The sequence below is a fragment of the Dreissena polymorpha genome, chromosome 12, assembly GCF_020536995.1.
Source record: "Dreissena polymorpha isolate Duluth1 chromosome 12, UMN_Dpol_1.0, whole genome shotgun sequence".
Classification (NCBI taxonomy): domain Eukaryota; kingdom Metazoa; phylum Mollusca; class Bivalvia; order Myida; family Dreissenidae; genus Dreissena; species Dreissena polymorpha.
This window is the reverse complement of record NC_068366.1, coordinates 73,337,365-73,355,503: the sequence shown is the minus strand read 5'-3', so window position 1 is coordinate 73,355,503 and position 18,139 is coordinate 73,337,365. Positions and strand designations below refer to the sequence as shown.

Sequence of the window (18,139 nt, the reverse complement as noted above, 5' to 3'; positions counted from 1 at the left end):
TTCTTATCATTTGGTGTATTTTAATATCATTTAGTTTCGTATTCTTATTATTTGTGTAATGTATTAATACATTTTTTCCGATTCGTGTGTTTTAGCATGTTTGAAATGATTAAGACATAAAATATGTATACATTCGAAGCTATCGATGCTAGAACTGTTTCTATAAAAGAAATAGGTTTTTATCTGACACTGGACAATCAAAACCGCAACCTTCGATGCTTTGTACTGACCGTTCCTAGGTGCTCCCCGTTTAATCACATACAAGGAATTTATCTCATAATTATGTCTCAGCAGTTAAATAATCTTATATTTATATGTAGCATATGATGAAAGTGCTGATTGAATATTACAATTATATCTTATACGCAGAGACGTTGTCTAAGCCTCACATAAACTTATTCTATATTTACAAGTGATATTTCCTTTATGTGCAAAATGTGTGATGATGTATTACATCAAGTTTTATTGGAAAACCATATTTTCACATTTTTCAACGTGTTCTAGTTGATCGTCATTATCAATCTTTTTTATGTTACATTCATCCAGATAAGACTGAAACCAGAAAAATGTAGCAAGGAGATTATAGCGTGTGCTGTATATCACAATCTTGCCAAACTATGGGGTGAGCCGGAAGTACTGCCTGAAGACGAACTGCGTTACGTGGAAACCCCGGCATACATCGGACATCAGGATGGTCGTGGCATACGAGACCATATCGCAAACAACTATTTTGCACGATGAAATGTGCACATGAATAGAAAGCAAACATGGAAAAAACAAACAAACTTAAGTTGAAATACCATTTATATATATATGTGTATTAAAACAGAACAACAGTTACCCATGTGTGTGACAGTGGTTATTGATCACATAAAAAGAACTAACCGTCGCATAATGCATACAAGTTTAATAAAAGCGTACTATTGTTCATTTTCCGTCATCTGTCTGGTCTGCGCTAGTACATTAGTCATGTTCCGGTAGAAATCCCCCTGGTTCTTCACCCTTTCCATCTTCGCTGCTATCAGCTTCATTTTTTCATCATGCAGCCTCAACTTACTTACAAAGTACTGCTTCTGTTATGCCTTTAGGTCATCGCTCCTGTAAAATAAATGCATTAAAAGATTAGGCCTAAAAAAGTTGTTTGTTTCCACTAACCCGACCGACCGTAATTTTGTGTCGATCAGAATGTTTTTGGGCAAGTTGAATTCAATTTTACAACCAAAAACTAACTGTTTTTAAAGCAATGTTGTAAACAGGATTACTTTATCAGAAGTATGATTGTGCCATCTTAGAATTATATAGAAATGTCGCCCTATCAACCCTTAATTTTTGGCGATGTTACTTCATATTGGCTTTTTAGCGACAATGAGTTTTCTGCAGCAGTAATGGTGTTATAGATACAGACACAATTCTGTCCTGCGGGATTACTTGTTTTGATACATTCCGTCGAATGCGACTTTTTAGTTGATTGATAGTCTCTATACCTGACAAGGGGGCTGACTGCACCTGGATATTCAAATCATAAATACCTTTTCATTTTTTTCTTTGTATCCACTGGCTTGCTGGAACATGGATCTTAACAAGAAAAAAAGAGAGAGTTTAATATTAAAGTTATCAATAAACCTGTCTGCTAACACTATCAACAATCATATCTTCATGACTTATATATCCACAAGAAATAAAGAACATTTTCTACTACTACTACTACTATTGCTACTACTATTGCTACTGCTGCTGCTTCTACTGCTACTCCTCCTCCTCCTACTACTTCTAGTATACTACAACTTCGTAATCAGTGATCTTGAAAAGTAACAGAACATTTTTCTAAAACATATTTAATCGACGCAAAAAAGTTTTACCGTATGTCAAGCGGTCGTGATCGTTCGTCCTGGTTCTGCTGTTGTCGGATGAGACCTGCTTTGACTTCTGCACTTTTTCTTTCTCTGAAATACACCATAATTTAATAAAATGTCATCGAACAACATTTCCAATAACACGAATAAATCATATCATGCATCCTTAGTAATGTAAGGTTTGGTGTACGCACAAACGGACGGGCAAGATGAATCTTATCATCATCATTAATAGACTTGTCACCATATATTTAATGCATGCGACGACTATTTTAAATGTGTTCTGTTTATGTGGGAAAATGCACATTTGTATCCAAGAAACTATGTTTTTCTAGATATTTATTACAAACTTACCCGTCATTTGGTCAACGGATTCACAAGTCATTGTATGAGACTTTTTTGTCGCTGGAATAAACGATGACCGTGAAATATTAAACATCATACTATCAGTATTTTCAACAAGAAACGAACGCATGTTAAAAATTATGGTTTGGACATCATCTACAGCAGAAGTTGATAAAAGGCATAACTGTTCTTAATTCGCAAAAAAACAAACAACACACAACCACACTTCAGCTGTAAATGCACATGGATTGTTTAAGCCAGATATACTAGTATATTTTCAGCATTCATTTAACACGGTCGAAAGAAAGCCTTGACGCGAGCTTAACCAGCATGTGTATGTTTGAATCGACATCTACGCAGTAAATTTGGAGGTCATTAATTGATACTTAATGAGCGCTGATGTAGGTTAAATAGAAGTTATTTGATTAAATGTTAATCACTACACCAGTCTGTTCATTACACGCAATAAGTAACAATTTCAATTTAAACTTGAGTTTCAGTGATTTGTATAAAATGTGTTTTAATGAAGCCATCCTATTTATACGTTGATACTCACCCTGTCTCTTTCTCACCTACTGGTTTCCTTGTAACTGTATGTGACTTAGTTTTCTCTAAAACACAATACAAAATAGCATTCACTCATCACACTTTTACAGGCATCTTCATGTAATTTAATGAATGATATTCAAAAAAGGGTGTTTTTGTGAAAAAATTTGCGTATATTGCTTATTTAAATGAGTAAACACAGCTTGCGACGATTGTGCGCAAGAACGATGAAACATTAATACCACTATGAATATCTTAATAGAACAATATACGAGTGGAATGAATAAGATGATACGCAAAGGAGGCACAACAATTATCTGAGCCAACACAAACAGTTACATCAATAAAAATACCATTGACGGTGTCTTCGCCTGTTTGTTCCAGAATGAAGTCCAATATAAATTCTCCAGTGACTTCTGAAGAATCCATAATGATTTTGTTAACCACACCAAACTGACACACACGAGCATGATTGCACGTTCATTAATAAAGTTACTAGTATATTATTGTTCAATTTTTAAAGCAGTCTATTAGTCTTAAACACACAATCATACAATGTAAAATAGCATTTTATACAAGCAAGACTACAATATTTGTATTCGTGCTAAAAGCTTAAAAGTAGTAGGAAAATATGGCATATTGCTTCCTATGAGCCTTACCAGTCTGCGAATTGGTCAATAATTCACCGTCCTGTAGGACTGAAAACAATTAAAAAAATATATAAAGTGATTCATTTAGATCTGTAACGACGTACATAACAGTAATTCAATTATCGAATATAAACCAAAACAACGCCATCCAAAACTTTAAAATCCGTTCAAGGAAAAACTTTACTTCCTATAGGTAATATAACACTTTAATACCAAATTTTGTATAAAAAGTGATCCTTTTTCAATAGAGAGCATTTAAGATACACATTTTCATGGATAACTTGAATGTTATTAACATTAAATGAGAAAAAAATGCACTGTCCGAGTTATCCCTGTTGAAAAATCGTTCAGGAAAATGTCGGACAGTCAATTTTTCCCGCTTAATAAAGTTCGTTGCCTCGCACAATCTCTTTTCTAGAAGAGTCTTAAGGCTGCAGAGACTATACTTGGTGTTCTCATTCATATGCGAGTTGTTTCCCTTTTCCTAGCTTTACTTTGCCATTATATCTTTAGCTACAATAAGTTAATTTTCATCGATATTTTTCATTGCAAATTAGTGTGCATATGTTTTACCCAATATTTTTTATGATAGGATTATTACTTTTTATAGAACGAAGAACGTAATTGTGTATGGGGTATACATTTTTCGGTATTAGTGGTATTCCACTACGACCCGATTCCCCAAGATTTGTCTCGATTTCCAATATTTTGCGATCGGGGACAATCGTAGCTCTATCGGCGACGGTCCTTTCACACTTGTAGCTTGTCGTGGGCCGGTCGTAAGTGATTCATGGAACTCGTGAGGTCCCGAAAAATCGTGGCAAGACGTGTTTAAAATTCGGCCTGGACCTCCAAGACTAAATTTAATCGCAGTTTACTCGTAACAGCGTCGTAGTGCATTCTTGGGTGTTGTAATAAAATCGTTACTCAATCGGGACATCGGTGATCACATGATATGTCTACGAATCAGCTACTACTTTTTCAAGACTCTCACCGACACGAGTTCACCCCGAGTGAGTTGCGAGTCTGCTATGATTCTCGCGATTTAGATCAATATCAATAGATATTGGCGCCTAATTCATGGCTGCGTTCGTTGAAGTCCTAGCTTTGTCGTGACCGATCTACATCGTTCGTAGTACAATCGCACTAGATTCTTACACATCGTAGTGAAGGCGCGACCCTATTCGATTGACTTCAACCGAACCCCACGATTCGTCGTAACTCAATCGTACCAATGTCGTAACTGAATCGTAGACCGTCAAGAGTATTCCCGATTCAATAAATGTGATAAATCGTAGCGAATCGTGGGCTTGTTTTCGTAGTGGAATAGGGCCATATGCACCGCTGGGCTTCTAGCGAGTTGGAAATCGGAACACCGTTCTTTTGTTGCCGGGAGCCGCAAAACCGCAAAAAAAAGTCTACAGCGATGCAACATTTCACAGGCAACTGTGCTATGCCAGAAAAGAAGATGCAATTAAGCTTGGGATTGTCTTCAGGTTCGTAGACGGCGCCTTATATTTTAAGGCGAAAGACCGCCCGTCTAAGTTTGGTCGTAAGGGTCCGATGCAACGATGCAGTGTGGGTTTTAAGTGAAAGACTGTTACGTGAACAGTGCACGAGAAGACTTGTCGCATTGCTTTGCAATTTAAATATTTTGATTTGTGAAGAAAATATCGAAGTTATAAAAGTTTTTATAATTGTTGAAGTTTGCAGGAATATGTAAACGAAGTTTTACTCGACGAACATTATAATTGTATTGACAAACATACATAATACATATGTATAGGATGTATATAATCTATATATGTATAGAAAAGGGATATACAACGATGAATTTATAATATGCACATTTCAACTAGTATTATAAATGTATGATCATTTTTATTTCTCAGAGTTATACATTTATCAAAGATCTACTTGCAAAACAATATACTTGGTAACATGTTCGATGCACAAAATGTTACTATAGTAACTTATACAACCACAATGATCAATTTTCTAGAGAAAGCAAATCATGTGAAAAGCGATCCTTGTTTAGTTATCTCTCCGTTGAATGCGATTGTTGTGTGATAAGAATCTTTGGTATAACACTATTTCGATTCCTGTCTTAAATCTGAGTCTATATTTTAGACTTAAAACGTTGATGAATACGGGCCCAATGGTCTAATATAATTATCTAAATCAGTCCCGTGGCCGACAAAAAATAACGCAGGACAACACCGATAATAGTTTTTAAAGTTACATAGAAAAAAAGTTTTACGTTTGTTTTTGTCGGATTCTAAAGTTAACAACAACCTGCAAATGTTGTGTACATATCAACTAAAATAAAGATTTCAAAACAGTAAACTGTTGTTGCATTACCAAATTTATACATTGGAACTAAATAAATGAAAACAAAATCCACGTAGTTGTGGCATTTTACTACCCAGAATTTGCTTAATAGCGTAGATATATTTGTTGGGCTAGTAAGATGTTAGATCTAGTAAACGTGCTGACAGAAAATTACATCGACAGTGGAAAAGTGTAAATCCAATATTATACAGTTGTTCATTTTTTTGGGATTTAATTACGATGAGGTATGTCTACAGACTTTTTAGTTGCAATTATGCAACGCTCAGCTTTATAACCCCTTTCAACAATGATTACATGCTCTGGGAGTCTGTTTAGTACATGTATCTGTGTTTTTCTATGGGTATTGTTTGTACAAAAATAATCGGAGCGGCTTACATGTTTAAGGTTTCGAGGTCCGCCGCACCTGAGATACCGGAACAACCAGCCGTGTCTCGGTACATCTCTATAATTCTAGAGGATGTGGACGGCGGGTCACTTGGGGGTCTTCCGCCACCCGTTTTCGCGGACTCCTTCTTGTACTCGCTAAATTCTTTTTAAGCCTTTTTCACCATTTGACGCCACTTTTCTTTTATTTCTATCCCGGATCGGAAGTGGTTTCCAACCGAATTTAGTTTATCGGCGATTTGTTGCCAACAAAGTTTTAGTTTTGCTTGCGTCACCTTATCGTAAAAATTACTTTCCAATAAGGGACGGTTCTCGGCAAACTCCTCCTCCAAAACTGAAAGTTCAGAGGCCGTATAATTTGGTCCTCTTTTTCTCTTTTTCGCTGCCGTATCCATATTAATAGAATTTGACGTCTGGCTTGACGACATGTCGGCCATTTTGCTTTTACAATGGATTATGGGATATGTTACAAGTTAACCAGTGGATAAATTTACCCAACATGGATTGTTATCCAGCCTTGGTAAATATTTCCAGCAACGCATTTATCCAGCCTGGTTAGTTACCCAGCTTGGATAACTTTAACCCGCGGTTTAAGCGCTAACCAAGGGGATAAAATAACCCAGTGTACGAACAACTGGGTCCTGATGGATAAATAGCAATGAATCGAAGAAGGAATATCATTCAGTAGAGGAAAAATATAATAGTGTCGTCTGAACTCGTGAAAAAGGCATACTGCCATGTAACACAAGTTACAAAACACATTCTTACCGTCTAGATGTAGATGCAATCCCACGGGTCCGCTGCCGGCGTGCTGGGGCTGTGTTAGAGTGACGGTTCCATCTACGAAGCCCGTGGGACAGCCAGACTTATTTATTTTGTCGATGGATTGAAGATAAATAAGCTTTCTTTTACCGAGTTTCTTTTAGAGAGTTATCATAAATAATACACTTGCCACGATAGATATGCTTATACTAGTATTTTATTTCTAGTCAATACAATACCGACAGTAGCATATCGCCTCCTGATGGTTTCAATAAAATAACAGGTTAATCGGCATAAAGTAAGTGTCGAAGGAACTTTTTTGTTCTACAATTTCATGGAAAAAATGAACGCAATAATTATGTAATTAACGCTAAATGAGTACCGAAACAAATTTTCAATTCACATTGTTCTTTGTCCGGGTTGACAAAATTCTTCTCTCAATTGAGGTCTATAGAAATGGGTGCAAGTATGGTCAGCAAAACAAACACGAAAGAAGAAAATATATAAATCTGATGGCTTCAACACGAATAATAGAGATACATTAATAGAGAATAAGAGAGGTGAGAGATTCTATCGCCGCTACAATGTAAGGTCGTTTTTTGTCATTGTCTTCAAACTAAAACTTAAGAACTAACAGATTGTTCCCACCCCACACTTTTGCCGATTATGTCATATTGGTAAATTCCTCCGATCGCCAGTCGGGCTTCATGATGCCGACAACGACTTGGTATTCGAATCGGTATTGAGCACGTCCATATCGATGATTTAAGAGCTCTGGTATCCATCTTTCGGATCACCCCTGCTGATGTCGTCGTAAGCTGTTTGACAATGCGGGATTCATGTTTTCAGCAAAAGTTGCATTTGAATTTCGTGTTTAAAGGTTCGCTGCACACGTTCGAAACCCATGTAATATCATTAAAGACAGATACTCACCTAAAAACGCACAAATGCTTGCATGCACGCACACATACACGCACGCGAACAAATATTTATATACGTTAAATTATTATTTAAAGCTTAAGTTACATAAACAAGGCATAACGCTTGATAATTTAGTGGAGGAATTTTACAACATATGAATGTTCTCTGTTGGTATACTGTCCGGAACGCGCAGTGGTTCGTACTCCGTCTTCTTACTTCGAATACCCGGGTTCCATCTTCCCTTTCGGCTCATGCGAAGTAAGAGTGATCAGTACTGCCAGATTTCACGCAAGAATACCATTCGGGTCACGTGTATATTATAAACATGTGACAACGATGTACCTTTTATATCGCGTATTTCGATAAAACAGTTAGACCACAGTAGTCTCATATTCATCTGACAAACGTCTTTAATAAGAGGTTAATACCTCGTTGCTTGAGGGCCAGAAGTGATAATCGGCCCGCAGAGTGAATAATCGCCCCGAAGGCCGTAAACAATTTTGTTACTATATATAGTAACATAAGTATTAAAACGCGATATTGACACTGACATCACAGTTACAGCGTCATATTCTATACATGTATACATCACTTGAAATAAATATGTGACAAAGTGGTTTTTACAAAAACAACGTTTACGCCAACCCTCTCACCGAATATCCTAGATCCTAAATTGGAATCGTAGTTTACTAAAGTAGATAACTTGACGCTCTGATCCTTAAACCTATAAATAAATATTTATTTTTATTATATACCTGTTTAATGCTTTTAACAAAATAAAGGTTCTATCCATCGTTGAAATAAAAAATCCCGTATTACGCTACTCGCTGTTTCCAATTCCGTATTACCATACTAGCCGGACTACTTCGACCCATTTAATGACGTCACATTACGCGCACCGAAAATGGAAATATTTTATATTACGAAATATATTACGTAGTACATCGTGTGACGTCATTTCTGTGACGAAACACAATAGTTTTATCTAAACTCTATGGAATTTAAGGACCTGTCGGACGTGGTGTTTTTTAACAGTAAACTATTTTTAAAAACAGCGAACGAATTCAAAACGTATTTTGGAGTGTGTGTTTATCATGCATAAATGTATATTTCGATATGAATACAATAAAATATGGTGGTTTAAACTAAGTTTCGATAAAGACATGGAAGATAGAAGTGGAAGTGCATATTGTTTCAACGTTTTTGTTATAAACATCGGATTAAAGTTGTCAACTTAATTGTTACAAACATTGGATTAACGATGGCATTAAAGTAAGCGTGTCGGAAACCTTTGTTTTCCCGGTTCGAATGTTTACACGTTAATTTACATAAACTGTATTCATGCGCGTCTTAAATAAACTATGCCGTACCGTTGTAGTCGTTGTTGTGTCAGTTTTGTTAAAGTAAAAAATACAATTGTTAACTGTTTTCGTTAGTTGTTGTATATAATAAAAGGAATATTACGCTAGTCAATTGTTCCAAGAGTTTGTATTACTCTCGTGGCTTGCGCTCTTCGTCATCACACAAGCCACTCGAGTGATACAAACTCTTGGAACAATTGACTAGCGTAATATTCCGTATATATCTTACTTGCTTTATTCTCTCGATGACGGTACGTCTTAAGAAACAAAAAGTTTTGTGCTTATAATTGCATACTAAATTCATTTACGAATGCTGACAAGATCTTTGATTTGCCATTGAGCATTGATACCATTGTAGTACAAGTCCGCAAGGGCTAAAATATGGACGGTTATCGATTCTTTCCGACTAAAATAGATTTTCGTTTAGACGAGACTCCCGTCACACAAAAAAGTCAATAAAAGCGGATGGCGTCGTCCCTGATTGGACTGTGCGGACTACAAAAGCTAGTATAAGACGAATATTTACGAATAAATTTAAACTTTCATTTTAAAATAAATTGCTGACATTTTCCGCGAAATAAATATACTCTTATGTAGTGTTTATGTAACCCTACTTTTATATTTTTATTACAGTTTTACCATTAAAAACGCACGCGTCACTTTTAAATGCATGCACAAAAACACATATCTCGTTTTTTTTATATTTACGAGTATCAATACACAAATAGCAACAGCCCATAGTGCAGGCACAGGATGAGAGAAGTGTACTGCACTGGCTGCATTGTAATATAAATATGGATCACAAATGCATGATTTACTTGAAACAACGTGTTTATTGACAATATTCTACAATAAATCAAAACAAAACATACATTAAGGCAGTCATTTGCAGAAAATAATTGTAAAATAATAACATTAAAAAGTTCAATAATGCTTAGAATAATTTCTTAGATGCAAATCTGTATAAAATGCATTTAGACTTGATAAGCGTTTCTCAGGATTGAATTCCAAATAAAATTCTGGAAAAGTTTTTAAAACAAGAAATGTCAAATAATTTTGCTAAGTCGAATATACATAAACGACGAACCATGATAAGCACACGAACTCACAACAATTGTACTGTTTTCAATTCCCCCTGCAAGAAATAAAGTAAGAAACCACAATACAATGTTGTTGTTTTTTTTAAACAAAATTGCTTACAATCGTTACCACAACTCTTGTTATCACCTTCTTCATGTGTTGGTATGTCTCGGTAATCTCATTGATGGGACGAGTTTACGTCTGTGCGGATCAGCCTTTCGACGCAGAGGTCTTTTTGCAGAGCAAGCTTGCAACCCGTTTGTTGACCACATAATCAAAACCCCTTGACTTGCGTTTAGAAGGATGAACAGATAACCAAATACCTCTACGTCGATAAGCTCATAAGGGATCCCAAATATCCACGTCAGGCCAGTGATTGTAGACAGTTTTGATGATTATTTTTAGATTATTTTTCTTCCGAGGGTTGCTTTCGCCCAATTCCGGGAGGCGCATCATTTTCGCAAGCACGGAAATGTACATACATGTACCTAATTTAGTGACCATTATTACAGAAACGGGAATTGCAACAAAGAACATTTTCATCAGAGGATTGGTGAGATAGCAGGGTTGACCACCATAGCCAAGTGTGTAATGCGTAAGCATTGACAGTATTACTTGAGACACAGTCAAAATAATCGCCGAAATTTCCGCGACGGCCATGTATCTTATGTATATTCTGTGTTTGGGGGCATAGTTGCTAGAGATAGCCACAGTGGTTAAAGTTCGCGTGATGTGGAACGTGCATATGAACATCCAACAGAATCCAGAAAGCAACGTGAAATGAAAAAGAAGACCGGGTGTTTTGCAAAGCAATTCGATATCAACAATAACGAAATTGTTAGCAAACAGCAGCGAACTGGACATGAGTAACCATGCAGACAATGCCATTAAATTTAAGGCAGACAAAGTTCTTAGATTTGGTACAAGCATATACACGATAGGCGTGGCTATCAGCGATGCTATTGACATTGATACGCATATCAACGAGATATAGCCAAATATAGTACTGGTTTTTGAAGGGTTTGATGACACTTTAGTAAAATATTTCGAGAGTTTGTCCACGTTATCTTCCCAGCAAACCGATATATTACCACTCAGCGAGCGAATATACGAGTCAAAAGAAACAGCAGTTTTACAGGTATGTGAAGTTGGCTGTTAGATGTTAGCTGTTCATCAGATGTTTAAAACAGAAATGCACAGCTGCGCATTGGATTTTCGTCGGATGTTTAAAATACAAATGCATAGCTGTGCATTGGGTGTTCATCAGATATTTAAAAAAGAAATGCACAGCTGTGCATTGGGTGTTCGTCAGATGTTTAAATTAGAAATGCATAGCTGTGCATTGGGTGTTCGTCAGATGTTTACAATTTAAATGCACAGCTGTGCATTGGATGTTCATCAGATGTTTAATATATAAATGCATAGCTGTGCATAGCTGTTCATAAGATGTTTAATATATAAATGCATAGCTGTGCATTGTGTGTTCGTCATATGTTTAAACTATATATGCATAGCATTAGGTGTTTGTCAGATGTTTAAAATAGAAATGCACAGCTTTGCATAGGGTGTTCGGCAGATGTTTAACATAGAAATGCACAGCTGTGCATTACGTGTTCATCAGATGTTTAATATATAAATGAATAGCTGTGCATTGGGTGTTCGTCAGATGTTAAAATAGAAACGCAAAGCTGTGTATTGGGTGTTCGTCATATGTTTAAAATACAAATGCACAACTGTGCATTGGGTGTTCATCAGATGTTTAAAACAGAAATGCACAGCGGTGCATAGGGTGTTAATCAGATGTTTAAAATAGAAATGCACAGCTGTGCATTGGGTGTTCGTCAGATGTTTAAAATACAAATGCACAGCTGTGCATTGGGTGTTCATCAGATCTTTAAAATAGAAATGCATAGCTGTACATTGGGTGTTCGTCATGTGTTTAAAATAGAAATGCATAGCTGTGCATTAGGTGTTCGTCAGATGTTTACAATTTAAATGCACAGCTGTTCATTGGGTGTTCATCATATGTTTAATATATAAATGCATAGCTGTGCATTGGGTTTTAGTCAGATGTTAAAATAGAAAAGCAAAGATGTGCATTGGGTGTTCGTCAGATGTTTAAAATACAAATGCACAGCTGTGCATTGGGTGTTCATCAGATGTTTAAAATAGAAATGCACAGCTGTGTATTGGGTGTCCGTCAGATGTTAAAAATACAAATGCACTGCTGTGCATTGGGTGTTCATCAGATCTTTAAAATAGAGATGCATAGCTGTGCATTGGGTGTTCGTCATGTGTTTAAAATAGAAATGCCTAGCTCTGCATTAGGTGTTCGTCAGATGTTTACAATTTAAATGCACAGCTGATCATTGGGTGTTCATCATATGTTTAATATATAAATGCATAGCTGTGCATTGGGTGTTCGTCAGATGTTAAAATAGAAATGCACAGAGGTGCATAGGGTGTTAATCAGATGTTTAAAAAACAAATGCACAGCTGTGCATTGGGTGTACATCAGATGTTTAATATATAAATGCATAGCTGTGCATTGGGTGTTCGTCAGATGTTTAAAATACAAATGCACAGCTATGCATAGGGTGTTCATCAGATGTTAAAAATAGAAATACATAGCTGTGTATTTGGTGTCCGTCAGATGTTAAAATAGAAACGCAAAGCTGTGCATTGCGTGTTCGTCAGATGTTTAAAATACAAATGCACAATTGGGTTTTCATCAGATGTTTAAAACAGAAATGCACAGCTGTGCATTGGGTGTTCATCAGATGTTTAAAACAAAAATGTACTGCTGTGCATTGGTGTTAATCAGATGTTTAAAATAGAAATGCACAGCTGTGCATTGGATGTTCGTCAGATGTTAAAAATACACATGCACAGCTGTGAATTGGGTGTTCATCAGATGTTTAAAAAAGAAATGCACAGCTGTGCATTGGGTGTTCGTCAGATGTTTAAATTAGAAATGCATAGTTGTGCATTAGGTGTTCGTCAGATGGCTACAATTTTAATGTACAGCTGTGCATTGGGTGTTCATCAGATGTTTAATATATAAATACATAGCTGTGCATTGGGTGTTCGTCAGATGTTCAATATATAAATGCATAGCTGTGCATTAGGTGTTCGTCATATGATTAAAATAGAAATGCACAGCTATCAATAGGGTGTTCGGCAGATGTTAAAATAGAAATGCACAGCTGTGCGTTGGGTTTTAATCAGATGTTTAAACTTACAAATGCACATCTGTGCATTGGGTGTTTATCAGATGTTTAATATATTAATGCATAGCTGTGCATTGGGTGTTCGTCAGATGTTTAAAATAGAAATACATAGCTGTGTATTGGGTGTCCGTCAGATGTTAAATAGAAACGCAACGCTCTGCATTGGATGTTCGTCATATGTTTAAAATTAAAATTCACAGCTTAGCATTGGGTGTTCATCGGATGTTTAAAACAGAAATGCATAGCTGCGCATCGGGTGTTCGGCAGAAGTTTAAAATATAAATGCACAGCTGTGCATTGGGTGTTATCAGATGTTTAAAATAGAAATACACAGCTGTGCATTGGATGTTCGTCAGATGTTTAAAATACAAATGCACAGCTCTGCATTGGATGTTCATCAGATATTAAATATATAAATGCATAGCTGCGCATTGGGTATTCGTCAGATTTTTAACATTGAAATGCATAGCTATGCATTGGAGGTTCGTCAGATGTTTAAAACAGATATGCGCAGCTGTGCATTGGGTGTCCTTTAGATGTTTAAAATAGAAATGCATAGCTGCGCATCGGGTGTTCGGCAGAGGATTAAAATAGAAATGCATAGCTGTGCATTAGGTGTTCGTTAGATGTTTACAATTTAAATGCACAGCTGTTCATTTGGTGTTCATCAGATGTTTAATATATAAATGCATAGCTGTGCATTGGTGTTCGTCAGATGTTAAAATAGAAATGCATAGCTGCGCATCGGGTGTTCGGCAGAAATTTAAAATAGAAATGCACAGCTGTGCATTGGGTGTTGTTAATCAGATGCTTAAAATAAAAGTGCACAGCTGTGCATTGGATGTTCATCAGATGTTTAAAAAACAAATGCAAAGCTGTGCATTGGATGTTCGTCAGATGTTTAAAATAGAAATGCATAGCTGCGCATCGGATGATCGGCAGAAGTTTAAAATAGAAATGCACAGTTGTGCATTAGGTGTTCATCAGATGTTTAAAATAGAAATGCACAGCTGTGCATTGGATGTTCGTCAGATGTTAAAAAACAAATGCACAGCTGTGCATTGGATGTTCGTCAGATGTTAAAATACAAATGCACAGCTGTGCATTGGGTGTTCATCAGATGTTTAAAATAGAAATGTATAGCTGTGTATTGGGTATTCGGCAGATGTTTAAAATAGAAATGCACAGCTGTGCATTGGGTGTTAATCAGATGTTTAAAATAGAAATGCACATCTGTGCGTTGGATGTTCGTCAGATGTTAAAACACAAATGCACAGCTGTGCATTGGATATTGGTTAATTGTTAAAATTCAAATGCGGAGCTGTGCATTGGGTGCTCATCAGATGTTTTAAAAAGAAATGCACAGCTGTGCATTGGGTGTTCGTCAGATGTTTAAATTAGAAATGCATAGCTGTGCATTGTGTGTACTTTAGATGTTTACCATTTAAATGCACAGCTATGCATTGGGTGTTCACCAGATGTTTAATTTATAAATTCATAGCTGCGCATCGGGTGTACGGCAGAAGTTTAAAGTAGAAATGCACAGCTGTGCATTGGGTGTAAATCAGATGTTTAAAATAGAAATACATAGCTGTGAATTGGGTGTCCGTCAGATGTTAAAACGGAAACGCAAAGTTGTGCATTGGGTGTTCGTCAGATGTTTGAAATTTAAATGCACAGCTGTGCATTGGATGTTCGTCAGATTTTTAACATAGAAATGCACAGCTGTGCATTGGAAGTTCGTCAGATGTTTAAAAAACAAATGCAAAGCTGTGCATTGGATGTTCGTCAGATGTTTAAAAAAGAAATGCATAGCTGCGCATCGGGTGATCGGCAGAAGTTTAAAATAGAAATGCACAGCTGTGCATTGGGTGTTAATCAGATGTTTAAAATAGAAATACATAGCTGTGAATTGGGTGTCCGTCAGATGTTAAAACGGAAACGCAAAGTTGTGCATTGGGTGTTCGTCAGATGTTTAAAATTTAAATGCACAGCTGTGCATTGGATGTTCGTCAGATTTTTAACATAGAAATGCACAGCTGTGCATTGGATGTTCGTCAGATGTTTAAAAAACAAATGCAAAGCTGTGCATTGGATGTTCGTCAGATGTTTAAAAAAGAAATGCATAGCTGCGCATCGGGTGATCGGCAGAAGTTTAAAATAGAAATGCACAGCTGTGCATTGGGTGTTCATCAGATGTTTAAAATAGAAATACATAGCTGTGAATTGGGTGTCCGTCAGATGTTAAAATAGAAACGCAAAGTTGTGCATTGGGTGTTCGTAAGATGTTTAAAATTTAAATGCACAGCTGTGCATTTAGTGTTCATCAGATGTTAAAATACAAATGCACAGCTATGCATTGGGTGTTTATCAGATATTTAAAATAGAAATGTATAGTTGCGCATCGGGTATTTGGCAGATGTTAAAAATAGAAATGCACAGCTGTGCATTGGATGTTCGTCAGATGTTAAAATACAAATGCACAGCTGTGCATTGGATGTTCGTCAGATGTTAAAATACAAATGCACAGCTGTGCATTGGGTGTTCATCAGATGTTTTAAATAGAAATGTAAAGCTGCGCATCGGATATTCGGCAGATGTTAAAAATATAAATGCACAGCTGTGAATTGGGTGTTATCAGATGTTTAAAATAGAAATACACAGCTGTGCATTGGATGGTCGTCAGATGTTTAAAATACAAATGCACAGCTCTGCATTGGATGTTCATCACATGTTTAATATATAAATGCATAGCTGTGCATTGGGTGTTCGTCAGATGTTTAACATTGAAATACATAGCTATGCATTGGAAGTTCGTCAGATGTTTAAAACAGATATGCGCAGCAGTGCATTGGGTGTCCTTTAGATGTTTAAAATAGAAATGCATAGCTGCGCATCGGGTGTTCGGCAGAAGATTAAAATAGAAATGCATAGCTGTGTATTTGGTGTTCGTTAGATGTTTACAATTTAAATGCACAGCTGTTCATTTGGTGTTCATCAGATGTTTAATATATAAATGCATAGCTGTGCATTGGGTGTTCGTCAGATGCTTAAATAGAAATGCATAGCTGCGCATCGGGTGTTCGGCAGAAGTTTAAAATAGAAATGCACAGCTGTGCATTGGGTGTTAATCAGATGCTTAAAATAGAAATGCACAGCTGTGCATTGGATGTTCGTCAGATGTTTAAAAAACAAATGCAAAGCTGTGCATTGGATGTTCGTCAGATGTTTAAAATACCAATAGTGAATTTGTTAAGTAATGTTACGCCGAAAACGGGTTTATGCTCAGATACGTCGTCTGTAGTAATTTCTATTCGAGAACAGAATGGTGAAGGTGTGATAATTATAGTGTTATGGCAACCATGTGCATATGTTGGATAAAGGGGCAATATAGCATTTCCACTCGATGCATCATTGAGCGAGTATTTGAACGCCTCTTTAAGTACGCGATCAGGTATGTCCTCAATCTTCATTAATGTAGATGCTGACATATCTTTATTGATACTATGCGTGAACCAAGCCGGATCAAAATATATAAATTCAATTTTATAATGTCCAATTACATTACTTTTAACTGCCGCATTCCCCCATTAATTCTGTAACATTTTGGAAGTTTTCAGCATAAAAATACATGTTCAAGAGAAATGCTTCAATGTTTTCATCAAATTTGCCTTCTCTTAGAATATCTTCCACCGAAGACATCACAGGTTTTTTCAACTTAATGAATGACTCCTCTCCGCAGGATTCAATTACGTGTTATAACAATAGAGTTTGGTCACGCATAAAGTCCGGAAGAACCGCATCCGCGAAATAGGTGCTTTCATATAACGCCGTCCACGTTGTTGTGGTGGGAACTATTTGAAGTTGTAAATTGAGGAAATTTAAACCTGAGTCTGTCACAACGCATCGACTGCTATACGTCTTTGACAGAACAAAACCTTTTGCACACGAAAGTTGGCGACACATTTTCTGAAAAATATAAATTGCTTATCATTCAATGTTTTACAATAATATTTTTGAAAGTTTATAAGAAATTCAATTGATATCGCCAAAATACAAATGAAATCTAGGTATACATATAGCGTTCGACTGAAATAAAAATTAAATGTCAGCGTGTCATATTTTAAGTATTCACTGAAATAAATATTAAACACAACGAAAGCTATAAGAATAACATTTTATATATTTACAAATAAATATAAATTGACTTGTAAATTTATTGATTATATTAATCACAATTATTGTAAAATCCGTAAAACTTCATTGTTTAAATGAGGTTTGGTGAAATAGTATGAAGTATACAATATTGCTTCTTTACACTTTGGTGATAAAATCACGTTTTCAACATTTGCGTAGTTATACAATCCTAAATGAATAATAAACGTTTTGCATGCATACATATTTTGCACCGACTACATTTTGGTTTCTTGTTGTACCCCGTGCTTTACAATACAACTGTCATGTCACCTACTAACAATATGCCTGGACAAGCTTATTGGCGTCGCACTGAAGTGCGGTGACTAGTATGTAATACTTTTTTTCGCTTATGGGAGGAGAAGTTATTTTATGGATCAATGCATATACTTTTGTTGTCAGAATATCTTGCATAGTGGTGTTTTTTTTAGTGTGTAAATTATTGTAAATAAGTACTGCAT

General features: G+C 36.2%; 2 long non-coding RNA genes across 2 annotated transcripts in view; both read right to left on the bottom strand.

Moving 5' to 3' along the window:
- Positions 1-825: 825 nt before the first annotated feature.
- On the bottom strand, positions 826-2,259 carry LOC127852869 (uncharacterized). Its single transcript, XR_008036321.1, has 4 exons — positions 2,208-2,259; positions 1,860-1,943; positions 1,530-1,575; positions 826-1,098 (listed from the first exon to the last, which is right to left on the bottom strand). It is a non-coding gene; the product is annotated as an uncharacterized LOC127852869 (long non-coding RNA).
- A 513-nt stretch (positions 2,260-2,772) lies between these two features.
- The window catches only part of LOC127853957 (uncharacterized), a 30,396-nt gene continuing 15,029 nt past the window's right edge, over positions 2,773-18,139 (bottom strand). Inside the window, exons 2-3 of the long non-coding RNA XR_008036812.1 lie at positions 3,404-3,442; positions 2,773-2,809 (exon numbers count right to left, since the gene is read on the bottom strand). This is a non-coding gene — a long non-coding RNA (uncharacterized LOC127853957). The remainder of the gene's footprint in view (positions 2,810-3,403; positions 3,443-18,139) is intronic.